This window comes from Pteronotus mesoamericanus, unplaced genomic scaffold (assembly GCF_021234165.1).
Source record: "Pteronotus mesoamericanus isolate MK-2021 breed Mesoamerican mustached bat unplaced genomic scaffold, CSHL_Meso_final contig_32, whole genome shotgun sequence".
NCBI lineage: Eukaryota > Metazoa > Chordata > Mammalia > Chiroptera > Mormoopidae > Pteronotus > Pteronotus mesoamericanus.
Window position 1 is genome coordinate 9,448,719 of NW_026555134.1, and position 20,299 is coordinate 9,469,017.

Below are 20,299 nucleotides of genomic sequence, written 5' to 3' on the forward strand. Positions count from 1 at the left end.
CTCCTGCCCACCCTTTCTCGCCGCGGACGCCCGCTCTCCTTCTGCGTTTGCAGTGCAAGGCGTGCCCTGGAGCTACTGGAGATCCGGAAACGCTGTCCAGAGATCTGGGAGGTCACCGAGTAAGTTGTCACTGCATACCCATGCGTGTCAGCGCTCCCCAAAGGGGGGGCTGCTTTCTCTGGGTCCCCAGCCTGGGCTTTTCCTCCACCGACCCCCAACCCGCCGCCATCCCGGGAAGCCTTCCTGGAGCTCCCAGCTGCCCAGCGCTGGGGACCTGGGCCCGGTTCCCACGCTGGGGAGGAGCAAGGGAGCAAAGAAGACAGCGCCCGGGGACCCGGCTGAGGGCCCGTGGGACCTACGACGCCCGAAAGAGGACGAGGGTGGGCGCCTGGCCGACCGCGCTGGCGGCTGCACTCGCGGAGCCGGGCCGTGAGAACGTGCCGGGCGCACCGGGGCCGCTGCTCTCCCACGGCCCGGGTGCCGGGAAGCAGCAGTCAGCCAGCGCAGCGCAGCGCCACGGCCTCCGGCGCACGGGAGAGAGCTGGAGCAATAAAGGGACGAAAGGATCTTGAAGCCCGGGCTTTACCGCAGCTTCAACCCGCTTGGTACAGCGTGGGTGAGCGACTTGCCCTCCTCGAGAATGAATAGCTAGGATCGCAGGATTCCTTAGAGAAAGCAGCTAGGAAACTTCCAGTGGGGTTCCGGGGCTCGACCGAAGAGTAAGAGTGTGCGTGTGTGCGTGCATGTGTGTGTGTGTGTGTGTGTGTGTATGTGTGTGTGCGTGCGAGCGCGCGCGCCCACCCATGTGTCAATTACAGTTGGGCAGTCTAATTTCTGCCTCATTTGGGGAAACGGTGAGCAAGGGGTTACCATCATCTCTGAGCATCGGATATGTGCCTGGAGCCGGTAGTCAATGGGCTGAGCAGCCTCACTGTGATATTGGTGTGAGGGGTTGAGATGCAACGTGGTCATGTGATTTCTGGCTATGGATTTTATGTGTCGTTCTCTTGATCATTAGTTTTTACATGCTTGTGCTTTCATTTTGCACTCGATAAGCCATTTACATCTTATGAAGTAAACCAGAAGGTTGTACATCCCACTTAATGATGACTGGCAAAAGGCATCTTGGTTTCCAACATAATGGAAATCCGTGTGTGTATGTGTGTGTGTGTGTGTGTGTGTGTGTGTGTGTGTGTGTGTGTGTGTTTCTATTTAAAACTATATATATTAAATTAGAGCTTCATTTATAACATCAGTAGTGGTTTTTCAGGGTTACTTCTCTGATGCTGATTTCATTAAATGTCTTTTTACTTCTAGAACTGGGCTTGGTAGGAAAATTGCTAATCTTCTGGTTACATATATAAAATGTTGAAGCACTTAATGATGATACAGATTTTTATGTCTTGGTTCATAATGTAGATTTAATCTGTTGCTTTTCCTAATATGCTTGTTTTTTTGTTCTTCAACCATGGTATTTCAGGTACTATATTATGACGAATGTTAAAAATCATTAACAATGTAAAAATGATATGCATATCTAAAATTCCAAAGTAAACTTTAATTTGTGAGAAAGTCATATGAACTTTATTACTTTTTCAGTGGAGGTTTTCTGTATAGCTACACAGTGGAGGTAGCTACACTCTGTTCAGCTACCCAACAACTAGTACTGTGGATCTGCTTCAAGGTTGTGAAGTCCCTGAAATTATATTCAAACAACTGAGTTGCTGCATTTTTTAGGGAAATACAAAAGAAAAATAACCATGAAATTAAAATAACGTGTACAAACTACACTTTTTCTTATCAAAACAATAGATTTTCTACATAAAACCTTCTGATAAAATAGTAGGAAAATTTTAGAATAATTAAATAGTGTTATAAAAACAAAACATTTCATATAATATAGACTCACTTGTATGTTTTTTTAACATATCAGACAGGAAACTTAGGCAGGTGGAATTTATTTAGTAGAAACTTGTACTCTTTCCTCTTGTACTGTAAGATCTCTTTCTAGTTTATAACAAACAAAATTATATTTCTTCAAAATCCAACAAAAAACTAAAGTGCTAATGCTTCGTGTGGTATTTCATAGTGTATGAATATAAATAGTCCCTTACAGGCCCTGTTTCTCGATGTCCTGTTAGAAAATAATGAATCTTAGACAACTGTTATCTTCAGAATGAGAAAGGAAATGTAAGGATATTTTACTTATACCTGGCAACACCAAAGAAAAAAGAAATGTGGAAAACTTTACAATACTTAGTATTAATATCTCTTATATCTATGGTTTATTAAATGATCTTGCTTTAAGATATTATTTAAAAAACTGTTTTCATTAATATTATATTGTACTAAAACTAAAGAAGTGATAACTAAAATTAAATTATTTCTGTTATGTATACACAATAAAATTTTATGACTAAATGTCAAAAGTTCTGTCATAGACATTTTTCAAACAAAAAATTCTTTTTTATGTTTTTTAAATTTAACCTCAATAGTATTTTTTCCATTACCATTTAGTCCCCCTATGTCCCCCTCCCCCCAGCAATCACCACACTGGTGTCCGTGTCCATGAGCCCTTTTTCCTTTTTGCTCAGTCCCTCCACCCCTAGACTCCACCCACTAGCTGTCATCTGCTCATTTAACACTATTTTTTTAATAAATAAAGACATTGCATAACCTTAAATTTTGTCTGAAACCATACAAGAGAAATTAAATTGTATATTTACATTTGTAAGTTGCATTTATCAACAATTAATGTGAATATAAGGGCAAGAATACTGATTTTTTTTTACAAGTTAGTTTAAAACAACATATATACCCATGAAGTTTCTAATTAACCATTTTCAGAAATAAATACAACTAAAATTAGCCTTAAGAATGAATCTCTCCAGGTAAAGAGAAATGGAAATTTGAAGCAATATTTAAATATACAAAAAATATTTTATTGATAGGACAAAATTGTGGAGGAAATTATTTATTCTGAGTATTTTCTCCATGTTGGATTTCCAAGAAAGTTTCTTAGCTTTACTTTTATTTTCTAAGATATATAACATTTATGGCATTGATTTTTATACCATTTAAATTATAAATATTTATGCAAGAAACTTTTCCTAAACATTACTACTTATTATTTTTCTTCATATTTGTAGAAACTGATATTTTTTGTTCTAAATATCAATAATTTCAATTCTTCTTAGTCTCTAGAACATCTAGACTTATTCAGTAAGTATTGATTAAGTACCTGTGCATTAGTTTTGTTTTGGATATCGTTATCCTGACCTGATAGAATAAGAGGTTTTTGCAATGTTTTAGGTCTTTATATGAGCAAATTTAGTTGCCCATAAACTAGTTGACTTAACTGGGGTTGGAGTAATTTTCTGGCCCTCCTGAATTACAGTTGCTTCTATTTTTCTCAAATTGTTTGAAAATATCTGACCTATTTCATATTTTTTTTCTCTCGCCTGGGTTGAAGCCAACAGGCTTTATCTTCCTATAGTCTTGAGGCTTATAGAGAGTATGGATGAAATTATTTGCAAGGAGTAAAGAGCTTTAGACCAACTTATAAAACTTGAGGGTCTCTAGGACATGTCTCCCTGCACCCTTACCATAAAAATGTGATTCTCGTTGATCATAGTTATTAACTTCACCTGCCTGGAATGCCTTCTGGCCATTCATAATCTTTTATTAGAACGAACCCTCCCTTTCAGAAAATCAAAGGCAACTCAAATTAATTAGCTCACATACCACCTCCTCCTTCTCACCTTAGTAAGAATCAGCAAGAAGCCAGCAGAAGACAATGGCCTGGGGAGTGGACACCCTAGGAAAAGGAAGTCGAGTAGACCAAGGAAAACTTCTTAATCCTGAAATGATTTCCAGGTCTGACCTGACCTACATATTCCCATTCTCTATGCTAATTACATTAAAAATACCTTTTCAGATGTTTGTATCATATACCAAAGCCCAGTCTCCCTCAGGATATTCATCACTGGAGGCAATGCCTGGCACAGAGTGTCTAATAAATTTAATTGTGTGATCTTTGTAATCACTGAGTTAAGTTTTTTAAGCCTTGATTGCTATAGGTTGTTCTGTTTGAGAGTACAACTTAAAGAATGGTATTTGGTTTTGCAATGACTCTCCATGGAATATTATGGTTTTCTCTCCTTGGCTTGCAGCCTATTTAGAACTGCTTGCGAACTCTTATTTCTTTGATCATCGCCCCCTTACCTTTTGTTTTTCTAAGTTTACATCTTTCACTAATGCTATCTGTCCTCTCCCCAGTACCAATGCTTGTTGACCTCCTGAGGATCCCAGTTTCCTTAAAATTCTAAAATAAGGGAGGTTTTTCTTTCTGCACTTTAGTCATTTGGCATTTTGTTCAGAACTTCATTCATCATCTAAATGTTCGGCTCTCACAGGACCTTAACACGCTGCCCTTCCCTTTGGGAGTCCACTGGTCTTTACCACCTGGGCTTTCACATCCCCAGAACTGTGCCAGCTAAAAAAGCTGACACTCTCATATTCTCTTTCTGACCACAGCCCCATATCCTTCCAGTGACACCTCCCACTCGCCATTACCTGACACCATCGTCGTCCATTATTTTTCTCTGGCCACCCTTAATTTTCTCATATTTCTCCCTTTTTATTTATCATAGTCATTTTAGCAATGTCAGCTCAGTTCTACCCCTCAAATCTCTTGCCACTAGAACATGATTCACTCTTAACTGATTCACTTTAAGGGATGGTTAATAGTGCGAGGAATTTATTTTATTTTTTTCTTAAATAATTCCATTATCAAAATCTCCATGGTACATGTTCCATATTTTTCCAGGTTTTCCAGTTCATTCACATTATCCTTACTCTTTTCTTCCTCAGCTGATAACCTTATTTCTGAATTCACAGAGAATATGAAGATTAATTTAGGCAAATTATTTACCAAGATTTATCTGGAATGTAGTAGGCATTTCTTTATTTGATCTATTCTTAGCATATAGGCTCTTATGTTGAACTATATTATTTGCTTCTAAAATAGTCATATCCTAAGTTTTAACTGTTAGAATACCTATACAAAATGTTCTTATATATGACAACTCTTGTAGTCCCTATGATAATATTCAGTTCCTTCAACTCATCCTAAACTGACATGGTTTGAGAGTCTCAGTATCATCAGGGCATTTCTCCTTCAGATGCACTCCTGGTTTTCTTAAAGTCTGGTCCCCAAGCTGAACTTAGAGGAAAGGACTAATATCATTGGATATATCACATTTCTTCTCTATAGTTACCATCCTAAAATTTAATCTGTCCTCTCCCCATTTATTTTTTTTGCATCCATTCTTCACTATTTAATTATGCATTTTTTTGGCTTCTTCTTGTGCAAATATACTTCTCCCCAATTGTACATTTGACCACTTGACTTGGGACTTTTAAAAATACTTACTTCAATTAAATTTAATCTTTGCCTTTAGTTAGCCTAATGTTTCAGAAGGTCAAGGCATTTTTGGATTCTGATTCTATGATACAGATTAGCAGTTCTTCCCACTGTTTAGGCATTAGCAGATTGGATCAGGACACAACATCTTCATCTGAGTAAATATGTAGAATGCTAAATTGAAAGGACATTTGGCATAATCCTGTCACCTTCCTCTTATTTTTCATGAGTCCATGACTTGGCCCCCTTTATAAGGCTGTTTAACCAGTTATATAGTCAAGTAACTCTCTTTCCTCAGAGTTTACATTCCTTTTTGTAGCCCAGGGGTATACTGTGACAGACTTGGTTGAATTCCTTGCTGAAATGCATTTCCACTTTCTGCGGAATAGGTATTCAGTAACCCTATTAAAACCAAAAGGAAATGACACTAGCTTGTAGGTAACAACATTTCACGTTTTGAGTGCTGACATTCCATAATTTTAAGAATCTCCTGGGAATCATGCCTGGAATAATGTCAAAGTTCTTTAGGCTACAGTTGTAGAAACCACCTTCTCTATTTTTCAAATTGAGACAGTGGATGGATTCTTTGTTCTCTGTCAACCTTTCTATACATTACAGTATCTGTAAAGATGATTTTAACTCTTCACTTACCTTATCCACAAAAACTTTCAGTACTTTGTAGTGTAATTTCTCCAAATTAGTGAACTCAAACTCATTTAGACTATTTAATGTCATGCTATATCTTAGGCCTTTAAATGTGTTATTTTTACATTTGTCTTACTTTTACCAGTGAATATTATTTTCTTGAAGAAGGGAGATGAAACAGAATAAGAATAGAGTATTTCTGTATGTACTGTTTGAATTTCTTCACCCTTCATAGGTAAACTCTTCCTATGTCTAATAAAAAAAGCCACAATCAACACTTTATCTAGCAATATAACAAGAATTAAAGGAATGTTCTTTTCAACTTGTAATTTCTGAAAGCTTGGTTTGTTTTATGTTTTATGTCACTCTTCTCAGAGGTTCAGTCACCTTTTTGTACTTCTTGCAATAAAATTTACAATGGATTATGCTTGTCACTGATGGAGATATAAGCAAAGTTTATGACACAGTCCCCGACTTGAGGGAATTTAAATTCTGCATGTGGAGATAACAGAACCCAAGAATAGTCTCAGAATTATACATGTCAGCACTTAGCAATCAGCTTAATACTTGTAGTGCAGTTTAAATAATTTTAAAAAAAACCTGAGAGAAGGGAGACAGTTCTACAAGATGGAGATATTAAAGAAAGCTTTCTGGAGAAGATGGAGCACTTAGTTGAGATTGTAAAACAGGTCCAGAGTGTTGAACTTTGCACAACCTGTAAGACTGAAATATAGAGAACAGTGGACGAGTTTTCTAGACAGAGGAAACGAAAGGAGCATCGCAGAGAGCATGTGAGTTGGGAGGTGGGCTGTGTGCATGTATAACCAAGGTGTGAAAAAAGAAAGGCCAACACCAAGTCTGCCGAACCACAGCTTTGAAGTGTTCCTTTGCGGAAAGTATGCTGCCCCTCTCCCTTTTTCTAGGTCCCCTTCCCTTTGCTCAATCTTTGGAGAGGCCCATCCATACCCACTCATCCTTTAAATATGAAACTAAGCTCTACTTTTCAGGAACTTTTCCTGATCTTCCAAGGAGAAATTGAGTGCCTCGTTGCGTTTTTCTTTGACTCCCTGTAGTTCCCTCTTACCTTATTATGCTCTACTGTAGTTGCTTGCTAAATTGTCTGTTTTCCCCATGAGCTTGATACTCTGTGGGAGGAGGTACCATTTCTGTTTAGTTCTCATTTCTATTCACAGACACCTAATAGAAGTGCTCCGTGGATCATAAGCACTCAGTAAAAATGTGTGAGATGACACGGGCCTGCTTGGAGCAATGAGGTTGTGTTGGAGAGTATTTATAAAAAGAGTGAAGGTAAAGAGGGATTAGATTACAACAAAAGCAGAATGTCAGGCTGACTCCGCTTTATTAGGTCACGTGGAACCATTTTGGTTTTCTGAGTTTGGAGAAAGGATATGGCATACGCATTACTTTTAATTAGGCCTTCATAAATCAATTCACACTTTCCACTTTGATATGCATTTCTAGATTTAACTAGGAAATTATTTGGCTCCATACCTAGTATCAAGTGTTTCTGTTTGTGAGGTTAAAAAATCCTATAACTTAAAATTTTATTAGAGAAGATTTGTTATTTTATGAGTCTAATTTTATATGTATGCACTGAAATTGTTAGTTCTTTATTGTTCTCAATTTTCAATCATTTTGCATTCAGATATGCTCTGTTATGAGTAAACATGATATATATTAAGATAATAAAACATATTCTTTTCATAAAACAAAGGAATTTAAATGTTCCACTGAGCTGTGTATTTGTGAATGTAAAGTTTAATAAATATAGCAACATTTTGAAGTATGTAGAAGGGTTTACAAAGGTAACATGGAGGAGATTTGGATAGCAATATAATGTTATCAATATTTGATATGTCAAAATTTAAAACAAGGTAGTCTTAGACTGGATTAACAGTACACATTTGTAAATGTGATCAGCAAAAGGCAGCGAACACTCCTTGGGTAAAATTCTAGTTTTTAATGTTTTACAATATTTGCAGTCACTAATTGTAAGTTACATTCCTCTTTGTCCACTTCTACCCCAAATAACAATTTAATATGCCACATCACTTATTTCACTGGTTCTATTTCACTTGTTTCACTGGACTCATTCACTCAGCATTATTATTTACTTTGTTGCATATGTCTGCTGAATAATTGTTCTTTACATATATGGTTATTATACAACACCATTTTTACTCATTCATGTGACAAAAGATATTTCAATAGTTTCTTGGTTTTTAGTTATTGCAAATAAAGCTGCCATGAACATTTATGTATAAGACTTTGTTGAAATATATTGCTTATCTTTTTCTTGGGTAAATAGCTAGAAATAGAACAGCTACATGATAAGATAGGGTAAGTTTAATATTTTAAGAAACCACCAAACTGTTTTCCAGTCCCTCCAGTAGAGTCTGAGAATCCCAGCTATTCCACATCATCACTGACTCTTGGCTTTGTCAAACTTCCAAATTTTAGACATTGTAATGGTTTTTTGCCTCATGACTAATAACGTTGAACATCTAAAGATTTATTTACTGGTTATTTATATATCTTCTTTACTGAAGTGTCGGATTTGCCCATTTTAAAGTCAAATTGCTTGGTTTCTTATTTAGCTATAAAACTTTATATTCTGGATTTAATTCCTTTGTTGATATGTGTGGCAAATGTTTCTTCTCACTGTGTGATTTGTCTTTTTGTGTACTCAGTGGTATCTTTTGAAAAGCAAAAGATTTTTAAATTTTGATGAAGTTCAGTTTCTTTTATGTTTCATGCTTTATTTTTCCTGGTTAAACATTTTTGCCTCATATAAGTTCACAAAGATTTTCTCCTATTTTCTTCTCCATGTTTTATAATTTTAACTTCTGTATTTAGGTCTGTGATCCATTTGGGATTAATTTTTGTGTTGGATCTGAAGTATGGGTCAGAATTCATTTCTTTGATATGGATATTCAAGTGTTTCAATATCACTTATTGAAAAAGTTTTCCCTTTGAATTGCCTTGATACATTTCTTGAAAAATTGAACAATCGAATATGGACCTGTTTTTGAACTGTTTATTCCATTGATCTCTGTTATTCTTTTCAAACCGATATCAAACTTTTTGATTACTATAGCTTTATAAGTTTTAAATCTGGTGTGTGTCTTTTGTTGCTGTTTTTCTTCCTTAGTATTGATTTAGCTCCTCTATGGTTTTCATTAAATCTTAGCATCATTTTATCAATGCTACTAAAAACCTGGCTGAGATTTTGATTGGGATTGCTTTGAATGTTTAGATCGTTTAGGGAAAATTGATACCTTAACAATATTGAGCATGCCCTATCTCGTTATTTATTTGGACTTTCTTAATTTATTTTAACAATGTTTGTAGTTTGGAGGACTTGTAAGCCTTTGGTTAGATTCATTTCTAAGTATTTTATATTTGTTGACATTATCAATGGATTTTAAAAATATAATTTCTCAATTCTTTATTATCAATACAGAAATTACAATGGACTTTTTAAATATTAGCTTTGTATCCTGCAACCTTGCTAAAATTACTTCTTACATCTAGTTGTTATTGTGTAGGTTCTTTAGAAATTCTTATATAAATAATTATATATACAGAAACAGATGTATTTTATAGGGGTTTACTTCTCTCTTTCCAATCTTTTTCCTTTTCTTTTCTTAATTTATTTCAATGACTGGGACCTAACTTCCTTATAATGTTGATTAGATGTGAGAGAAGGAATCCTTGCCATGTTCCTGATCATAGTCGGAAAGTATTCAATCTTTTACTTTAAAATGTGACTTTAACTTTATATTTTTTTTAAAAAAATACACATTCAGATTAAATTTTTTAAAACTCTGATCATATAGCTTATTGAGCTAGTTCTCATTATTAGGGTTGGAGTGGGAGTGTTGTAATTCTATACAACCTAATCAGTAGTGGAAGTCTCTGTATTTTGACTTTTTTGAGCTAACTTTGTACACTGTGTAGTAAGCATTCCTATTTAGAGAAAGCTCCCAATATACACAAATCAAGAGATTTGTAACCTTCAAGGTTCTTTTTTCAAACTTGCTGTTCTTCTTAATGTAATGGTCTGAACATAATCTTTACTCATTTACACTGCAGTATTTCCTCCATAACTCCATATTTTTCTTTCACTTTTACTCTACTATTATTGCTGAAATTTGTCTCATAAAAGTCATATAGTTAAAATCTAAAAGTCAAATGATATTTTATCAGTCTTTTTGCTGTAGAATGAATTGTGCCCCACCCCCAGTTTATATGTTGAAGCCGTAATTCCTAATGTGATATGGTATGTAGAGGTGGGCTCTTCGGGAGATAATTAGGTATAGATAAGCTCATTAGGGGGACCCTCACAATGGGATTAATGCCCTTAAAAGAAGATGTAGCAGAGACCTTGCTCTCTTTCTGTGTGTCATGTGAGGATACAGCAAGAAGGTGGCCCTCTGCAAGCCAGGGACATAGACCTCTCAGAAATGGACTATGCTGGCATCCTGACCTTAGATTTCTGGCCTCCAGAATTGCGTGAAAATGAATGTCTGTTGTGAAAGTCACCTAGTCTTTGGTATTTTGTTATGGCAGCTTCAGCTGACTAAAACACCCCCTTCCCCACCTCAGACTCTGAACATACACTTCTTTTTGAATGTGTGGCCTCTTCTGTTTACATTCTTATCATATTTATCTGATAGTTGCTTCTCCATGTTAGTCATAATATCCTTCTCCAGTTCTTAAATATGAATTTTTCCCAGAGTAGTAAATTTGGCTATCCTCTCTCACTACACACAGCCCTTTGATGTTGAACAGATTGAAATAAACTGAAATAAACTCCTGGCTTTAATGGCCTCCTCTCTGTGGAGGACGACAAATTTATATTGGTAGTGTGTGAAACGTTCCCCTAAAAACTCCAATTTTCAAATGCATCTCTACCTAGATTCCCCCATTAACAGTTCAAGATCCTTGTATATAAAATAAAATTCCACATCTTTCTGTCAAATTCACTTCTTTTACAGGCACCATTCTCCTCCCAGACAAACCTCCAAATCATCTTATTTCTGAGATCTAGTCTGTTGCCACATGATGACAACTTTAATTTTATAGTATTCCAGCATCCATCATTTCCTGCCTCTTGCCACAACTTCCTCCCTTCCTCGAATTCACTTACACTGTGCCCCGTCTCTGAAGTGCCCTTTTGCTAACATCTTTATGTCCAAACTGTAGTCATTTTCAAAAACAAGCTCAAATTCCATATGCTACAAGAGGCTTTTCCTGATCATCCTTTTGCTGCCACTGCCTAAAAGTGATATTTCTTATAAACATTATTCATTCTCTGTCTCTAGATATTCTCCAGTTTTTATTACAGCTATTTAAGAAAAAATATATATATATACACCCATTCTAGGCTTTGAAGAAAGTTAAAGAGAATAATAGCTTCATTCTCTTCAGAAGCTCAGCAAATATTACTTGAATTATAAATGAATTTATTAATAACTTACTATAAAGCTTTTTTCAGAAAGCAAAGACATTCTATAGGCTCTGAAGTAGACTCATTTTACTTGTATTTTATAGGGGGTTTTTTTTTTGGCCTCAGTTTTGCCCTATATATATTAATAGCTTAATAGTATATTTTGTTGATATTAGTTAATATTTATTAACTGTCCAATAATACTCTGCTCCATGCTTATAATAAAGAGTTATAGGAAACATGTGTGATTTTCCACTTAAGCTAATTTCACAATAAAGTGGAAAAAGAAGATAGGGAATAACATGAGCATTGTTGGTTTCTTTGGCAGATCTTGGTGAACCTTATAAATTTCTATATAAAGTGAGATTTTTCCCTTCCAAAAAATGAATAATAAAATAGAAAAATAACTGATAAAAATAAGTAAAATAACTAATAGAGTGGAGAAAAGAAATATATAAGAAAACTTTTTGAAAAATGTGTCTTCTTTTATTTGTGTATGAACATACAAAAGATACAGGGGAAATAAAAGGAAAAGATTGAGTAAGTTTGACATAAATGTTTTTCAATGTTTATACCAGATGACTTCAAGCCAGTAGCTCTGTCTTTTACTTTCAGCATAAAATAATTTAGTGGAAATATAAAGTTGGATAAACTGTAATCTACATTAGCTAGTTAGATTAAGGCTGAATAGATGCCTAACTTTCAATTATGTAGATGCACTAAGCCTCTGGTGGGACTAAAGTGAAGTGTGTACAATAACTCTCAAATGATTAAGTGCGGAACGTGAATGAAACATACTAAGGGTTAAATTTTTCTCAAAGCTGTAACTGCACCTGTTGGAGGTCCACAAAGGAGGAGGACTTCTTTGCATTTTAGTTGAGGGACTGATCAGACACATTGGAGAGAACTCCCATCTCTTGGTGAAACTGCAGGAGTCCTGTCTGACCTCTGACCCTCAAGAGCTGGGCCACGTCCCTAAAACCTGCAAGTGGAAAAGATTGGACTACGTAATCTCTCATGTAACTTCTACTTCTAGCCTTCTGTTTTGAAAATGTGTCTGTCTTTATGTAGACTTTTATGTAAGAAATACTGAAACGGATAAGGAAAATTGGGGTTTACTGTGAACAGGAAATTTTTTTTTCACTTTCTGTATTTTAAAACAGGTGAGAAGGCATTAAAAGAATATGGTTGTGATTTTGGATTTAATGGGAAAAGCCTTAGCTTTTCTCAGCACATACTGTGTGAGTATCCAAATATATACCTGCAAAGTACATGTTCAGCAGCCAAAATTAATTTCTGATAATGATTTCTTCTAATTATTATGTGAAAATTCAGATCTGCTCTAGTTTTTAGAACCAGAGAGGCTCAAAGTAACATTTTTCAGATGGGAGTCTCCTTAAATTCACAAGGATGCTGAAAGGGTCTTTCACACCAGTATTTCCAGAGTATCAAGGCTTCATTCCCTCCACTGACATGCCCAACAGTCTGACCTCCCATTTTCTTCTGTCTTCTATTTTTGCAGATAAATTTAATTTTTATATTCCCAGATTGTATTTGTTCACAGAGGAATTTGAGTAATAATCACCATGGTGTATAAAACCCCCTCACCTCAAAGCCACCCCAGAGCATTGGCTCTGCAGCCAGATAAGCCCGGGTTCACTTCCTGTTTGCTGTTCTTTCCCCTCGCCAGAACAAATTACTTAACCTATGTTTCAGATTCTTCTTGAATAAAAAAAAAAAGTTAAAACATACACCCCCCCTTCCCCGTAAGATCATTGAGAAGACTGAATGACATGTGCCTGTTCCTCACAGCCCTTTAAAACAGAGGTCAGCAACCTGATTCTATAAGGGACAAGAGAATAAATATTTGAGGCTTTGCTGGCCATGTGGTTCCTGTCACCATTACTTATTGCTGCTGTTGTATTTTGAAAGCAGCAGCCATGAGCCATTCATAAATGGATGAGCTTGTAAAACTCTTGTTTTTCCTTTACTATCAGGACTTAACTTCTGACACTAAATGTGTGTGTTTTCCTCACCAAATAATATTCCAACACCAGCTGTGTGTCCTTCCACCAGCTGTGTATCCTTTGACATAATTCAATTCTGACACTACGTGGAATGTTGGACCCCATAGATTAAGAACCCTGTCCTACAAGAGTGCTCCCACTTCACCTGACCATCCCAAGTCTGGGCATCTGGTACTTCTGACCCACCAGCTCTAAACTGAAGGTTCTCAGGACTCTCTCTTTGGGTTTAATAATAGGATAGCCCACAGAATTCAAGGAAGCAGTTTACTTCTGAGATTACCAGTTTATTATAAAAGGATACAACTAGGGAACAGCCAGATGGAAAAGATGCATAAAGCAAGGTATGGGGAAAAGGACCCAGAGCTCTCACATCCTCTCTGGACACGTTGCCTTCCCAGCACCTCCATGTGTTCAACTTCCAGCCCCTCCCCTTCCCCAGAGATCTGGACAAGATGGGTAGTTCCAACCCTCTCCTTGCCTGTGTGGTTTCCCTGGCAACCAGGTCCCATCCTGAAGGTATCCAGGAGTCCCCAGCCTCCTATTACCTCACTTTGGCTATTTCAAGCGTTTTTGGAACTGTGTGGCAGGAAACAGGGAAAGGAAAAGTGGATAAAGATCAAAATATATATTTCTTAAAATGTCGTAACATGGCTGTGGAAATTTGAATCTCATATAGTGTTCATGTATGGTGAAATATTTTTCTTTTGATTTATATTCATCCATTTCATTATGTAAAGACTATTCTTAGCTCAAGGGCTGTAGAAAAAGGTGCAGCGGATTGGACCTGGCCCACACACAAGCCATTGTTTTCCAAGCCCCACTCTCAAGGGTCATGCATGTCTGGTGTGCTCTTCAGTGGTGGTTCAGCTTTGCTGACCCTCCTAGTCCAGGCCCAGTGTGAGCATTTCCCCCACTGTCTGAGCCTCCCTGGCCCATTTGTTCCTCTTCTCCTTGGTTTTCTCCCTGTTGGATTCTGTGTGGCCTGGCCTGGACTTACGTTGTTCTTGATTGCATTGGGTCAAGTTCTGTTTCCAGCAGTGCTTATAAGTCTTAAATTTTCATGGGTCTGTTAGTTTGTGGTCCTTTTCTCAAGAACCTTGGGAAAAGTTCCAGGGGTTGGAATAGAAGAATCATGAGTGTCATTATTGTGTCTTCTTCCAAGATTTTCTTTCTACATATGGCAGATTGGATAATTTGACTTTGCCCATCCAAAGGGTGAATTAAGGTTAACCCTTCTTTCCCATCAAGGATGAGGCCACCTTGATATCATCTCTTCTTCAAATGTTAATTCCAGTGCTCTTCAGGTGTGACAGTCAACCCCAAGATCCACTTCACTCTTATCAGATATCTCGACATCTTCTATTTTAATTAGACTCTGGGTGACTTACCCTGATTTCCCACATCAAAAAATAACATGTCAGTGAGTGTCTCACTTCTCCCAGCAGATACCTAAACCTTCCTACAAAATAAGTAAACATTAAGAAGGTAAGTAGATTTAAAAGTTGACACTAAATCAACATTAAGAACAGTTAGCTTATAAAAGCAGTGATGAGAGAAAGGATTCTTTGTATAGCAAATATTAATTATTTGCCTATTTAGTGTTCTAGGAAAAGGAAATTACATACCACATATTTTTCCAGTTCAGCTTAGTTATTATGAGTTTATTTTGTTTGAAAAAAATTTCCACATTAGAACTAGTGTGGATTTATAGGAAATAGTGTGCACTCCATGACATAGGCTTTCTTGATTTAATAACAGGTTTGGTTTAATGCATAGAAAAAGAGATTTAAAATCTAGCATAGTCCCTCAATTTTTATTCTAATATCTTATTAAAGAAATTTGGCATGCAACTTCTTAATTAACAGAGTTACAGGAGATAAAACCAAAATAGAATCTTACTGCCCCGGGATGTGCTGTAAATGCTATTATTTTGTAATTCAATAAAAGAAACCCTAGTTATTGACATAGATGTTACTTTCTTGGTATACGTTCAAGTGAAGAATGTTTTTTTAATATTTGTAGGGCACCAGGCACCTGCTATGTATCAGAGTTCCCCCGGCTTTGTAAAATGATAAGAAAGGGTACCATAGATATAAAACATTTCTGGGTCTTTCTGAGAAGATAAAATATATTTGTCAATCATTTATTTAGGGATTTCTATTAACATGATTCTATTGTATAATGCCTTTGCATATATTTTCTCTAATCTTTTATAAATCCCTGTTTCATCACCATTTTGCACATGAGGTAACAGAAACTCAATGAGGTTAAGAAACATGTCCAATGTAACACACCTGCTAAGTAGTACAGTATTTTTTTGATTCGTGGTTGGGAATACACATATGTGGAAGGCCAAGTAGTCATACGCGGATTTTTGACTGTGCCGGGGTCAGCACCCCAACCCTGGCATTGTTCAAGGGTTGCTGTAATTATGAGGCTCAACATTCATTCATCATATAATCTGTGCCAGATATTTTCCCAAGTGCTTCACAATTATTGGTGTTTATTCTCACAAAACATTTATGAGATAATTGCTATTAGTATCCCTATTTTTCAGATGGAGAAAGTTGAGGTAAAGTTAGGTTCAGAACTTGGCTAAAGTCATAGAGCTGGTCAATGGTAGAGGCAAGAAGCAAACAGAGACCATCTGGTCCTAGAGCCTGGGCTCTTCGCTGCTGTGCTGACTCACACACACACACACACACACACACACACACACACACACATATCCATATATGTAAGTATACATGTATGGTACTTACATATGTATATATGAATATGTAAGTGTATACACACACACAAGCAATAAACTTAAATTATTATTGCAGAAGATGTAAAATAAATGTATGAGCATGTATGCATGTATATGAAGTCAAAGATGTGCCTCCAGGTCTTCCTGATTGGCTGAAATTAAAAAGAAAAGAAAACAAAAATTTATGATGTCATTAACCCTCAGGTCCATTATGCCACATAAATAAAATTGATCAATCAGCCCAATTGTTTAATTGTCATGGATTTGTTTTTATTTTAAAAGTTTTATCAGGCTACATTACCTAAATCATCATGAACTTTGTGGAGTCTTAGAGAATGTAACTGGATTGTGTGATTTCCCTAGGTAGGCTTTTTGCCTTGCTTGCAAATTTGAAACATTGTTAAGAGTACAGTGTAGGTATTTCTGACACAACATGATATATGTATTCCTGAAAATACCTATATGCTGCAAAGCTATTCACTAAAAATAAAAGAACATATGGGAAGAAAATGTGTTAGGGTGAAACCAAACAATTATGAGCACTAACTAAAGCAATAAAAATCATACAAGCTTATTAAAAAGACAAATTAAAATCTAGCAAATACACCTACAGTAATTGTAGGCCTAATTTAATGAAAAATAAGTGGAAGTAGTTCGGGCAATGAACTATAAGAGGGTGTTCAGTGGAGTAGACAAGGAAAAAAAAAAGAAAAACTGTGTAATGAGTACTTTTAAAACAAGACATATGCTCAAATTGAGCTAAGAGGAAGAACATGAAGTGAGTGTTTATCTAGCATGACTGCTACTCTATAGTAGCGTTTTCCCCCTACTTTTAATTTTGTATGAGCCAATTCACATCATGGAAATACACAGTGTTTATCTGAGAATAGATGAAAACAAAATAGCTTTTTATAGAGTATAAAGGAATTACATTTCTCCCTGAACCCCTTTCATAATATTTATACGTTTCTCCTTCAACTCTTTCTATAATAATTATATCTTTTGATAAACATTTTTAAAAGAGTAAGTCTTTGTAAGAAACTATTTCAACAATATAACTATGATGACAATTATGTAAGTAGCTGCAGGAAATAGTTTTATATATTTCAGGAACAAAATGCTGAAACATCTGATTTTCTCATAATCTATATCATAAGTGTTAATGATATTTCTTTGAAGAAATGCTAACTGCATGTGTTCAAAATTTATTATCACACTAGAATTTGAAAAACATAGATATTTAGGGTTTATAGGTCTAAAGGTTTTGTTCTTGTTCTTGCTCTTTAGTCAGTTATAAAACACTCCATAAACATTGTGATATAAAAAGTGGGAGTCAAAAAATGCTAATTTTTAGAGATAAATCTCCCTGGTATAGAGTATATTAAAATTTGCTATTACTTCAAAGATCTCACAGGCCCCTAAGTCCAAAGAAAAAGATTGTGGGTCATATCCACTTTAATTTTAATGAAAAATTAATACAGCTTATTAAACATAATTTGTGTCCCATACTGTGGATTTAGTGAGGCAGTTGCCACCAGGAAAGGGGTATTCCTGGTGTATTGGGTCCCTAGAGGCTAGGCTGCCATCACCTTTAGAGCTGACCTCTTTGTGCTGGGCGGGTAACCAATATAGTTACATAATTTAAAGATTGAAGACAGCCAACCACTTTAACCTGCATGCAAATATAGGCACTGGGGATGTGAATACTCTGTTCTGTAATATAAATTGGAGTTAGCTTTCCCATGTCTGAGCTCTTTAAGAAGGAGAAATTGCTTCCCAAAAGGAGATTTTTATCAAGAGATTTGTAGCACTCTACCTCTTACAAGGTGTCATGTAATCTGAAAATCTAAAATCTGAGTCATGATTTGATGACCAAAGTCATGGGAAATTCATCACAGACTATTCTGGTTCTCATTTCTCATTCTACGTTCCAAATCACCTTTTAAAAATCCAATCTAATCTCTTTACTTTCTTACTTCTTTTTTTTAAATTAATTTATTTACTTTTTAAATACATTTGTCTCTGCCTTCCCCCCACCTCTTTCCCTTGCCCCATCCCACCTTCCCTCCCTCAGCTCTTCCCCTTTGGTTTTGTCCATGAGTCCTTGCTATATGTTCCTTGACTTTCCCCTTCCCTTCCCTTTCCCTGCCCCCCCCCTTCCCTCTTGTCTCTGTTGATTTCTTTTCCTTTCAGTGTTGCTGGTCATATTTTCCTTGCTTCTTTGCATTGTTGGTTAGGTTCCGCTTATAGGTGAGATCATATGGTATTTGTCTTTCGCCCCCTGGCTTATTTCGCTTAGCATGATGCTCTCCAGTTCCATCCATGCTGTCGCAAAGTTTAGTACTTCTTTTTTTCTTTCTGCTGCGTAGTATTCCATTGTGTATATGTACCATACTTTTTTGATCCAGTCATCTACTGATGGGCATTTAGGTTGCTTCCAACACTTGGCTATTGTAAATTGTGCTGCTATGAACATTGGGGTGCATAGGTTCTTTTGTATTGGCGTTTTGGTGTTCTCAGGGTATAGTCCCAGCAGGGGAATCGCTGGATCAAAAGGCAGTTCCATTTTCAGCTTTCTGAGGAAATTCCACACTGCTTTCCATAGTGGCTGCACCAGTCTGCATTCCCACCAACAGTGGACTAGGGTTCCCTTTTCTCCACAGCCTCGCCTGTCTTTAAAGTATAAAGACTATACTTTCAGGGATCATTTCTATAGTTCTTTACTTTCTTACTTCTTAGGCATTCAGTTGTTTGCCCTTACAACATGGTTTTAATTTGTTTAACATGGGTTACAGAGCCACCCGCATCCTGCCCCCTGCCTGTCTCAGTGCTCACCACCGCCACCTTGTTCTCCCTGACCCCAGGCTCTAGCCAGGCTGGAATTATTTCAGTTCCTAGAATGTGACCTAGAATGTGATCTGCTTTGGCCTCCAAGTGTGCTGTTCTCTCCTCAGCTCTCTTTACCTGGCTCAGAGTCACAGTTCAGCTCAGATATCTCTCCTGAGACTGCATTTGGATCCTTGATTTGCATTCTTAGAGCTATATGTGCTTCCCCTTTTTGTAGCACGGGTTACACTAGGAACTAATGTGTCCAAAATAGTTTCCCTGCAGCATTCGAAACTCCAGGAGGACACGTGAATGACACATAGTGGCCATCCATAAATATTTGTTGAATAAAATGAAAAGTGAATGAATGAACGAATAAAGTAGGAGACAATCCAGTCTATCAAAGAATCTGTGGGAGTGGGAGACTAAGAAAAAGAAAATGCAAATGACATGGAGAATTCAACAATACCAGGAACCAAAAGATTCTTGAGGTGTAACTTTTAGCAGCTTATTGTTGAATTTAGCAAGGTGGGTTTCAGTAACATAGTGGAAGCAAAAGCCAGAGAGCTGGAGGCTAAGGAATAAGTGTTTAAGAAAGTGAACAGCACATAAGGCCTGATCTAATCAGAAGTGTGACTATATCAAACCAGGGAGGGCTGATGGTCTGAAAGAGCCTGTCATTTGCTCCTTTTTTCTTAACTTAGACTTGGAACACTTGGCCATTCTCACCAGTTTTTCTACTACTTTGTCCTGCTTTCCTGATATATCATAGAGGAAAGTTCTAAAAATATTTCCTACTGCAAAGTAAAATGAAATACATTTTAAAAGCCTGAGTTATGGGATTTTATTTAATATTTTTTTAAATTTTGGAGGAATGAAAATTTTTGGCGATTTTCAGCCTACCTGAAAATTAAGCTGTTTTATTGACATTTGTTTATGAAAATGGTTGTTACAGTTTGTACTGGACTTTGCAAACTTTATCCTTACTAAGGCAGTCTGTTTTGAAGTTGTCTTTTCCTTTTAGCTACTCTTAAAAATCTGGATTTTGGAATTTCATCTGAAAACGCTTTTTTTAATCACAGATTGTGGCACAGTCACTTGCTAGGTTTGACACTGATTGTTTGATATATGTTTTTTTGTTTTGTTTTGTT

At 36.5% G+C, this 20,299-nt stretch overlaps 1 protein-coding gene across 1 annotated transcript in view; it reads left to right on the forward strand.

The window, feature by feature from the left end:
* The window catches only part of GUCY1A1 (guanylate cyclase 1 soluble subunit alpha 1), a 49,746-nt gene continuing 29,447 nt past the window's right edge, over positions 1 to 20,299 (forward strand). The window contains exon 1 of the mRNA XM_054575942.1: positions 1 to 119. The gene's annotated coding sequence lies outside the window, so the exon portion shown is untranslated. The remainder of the gene's footprint in view (positions 120 to 20,299) is intronic.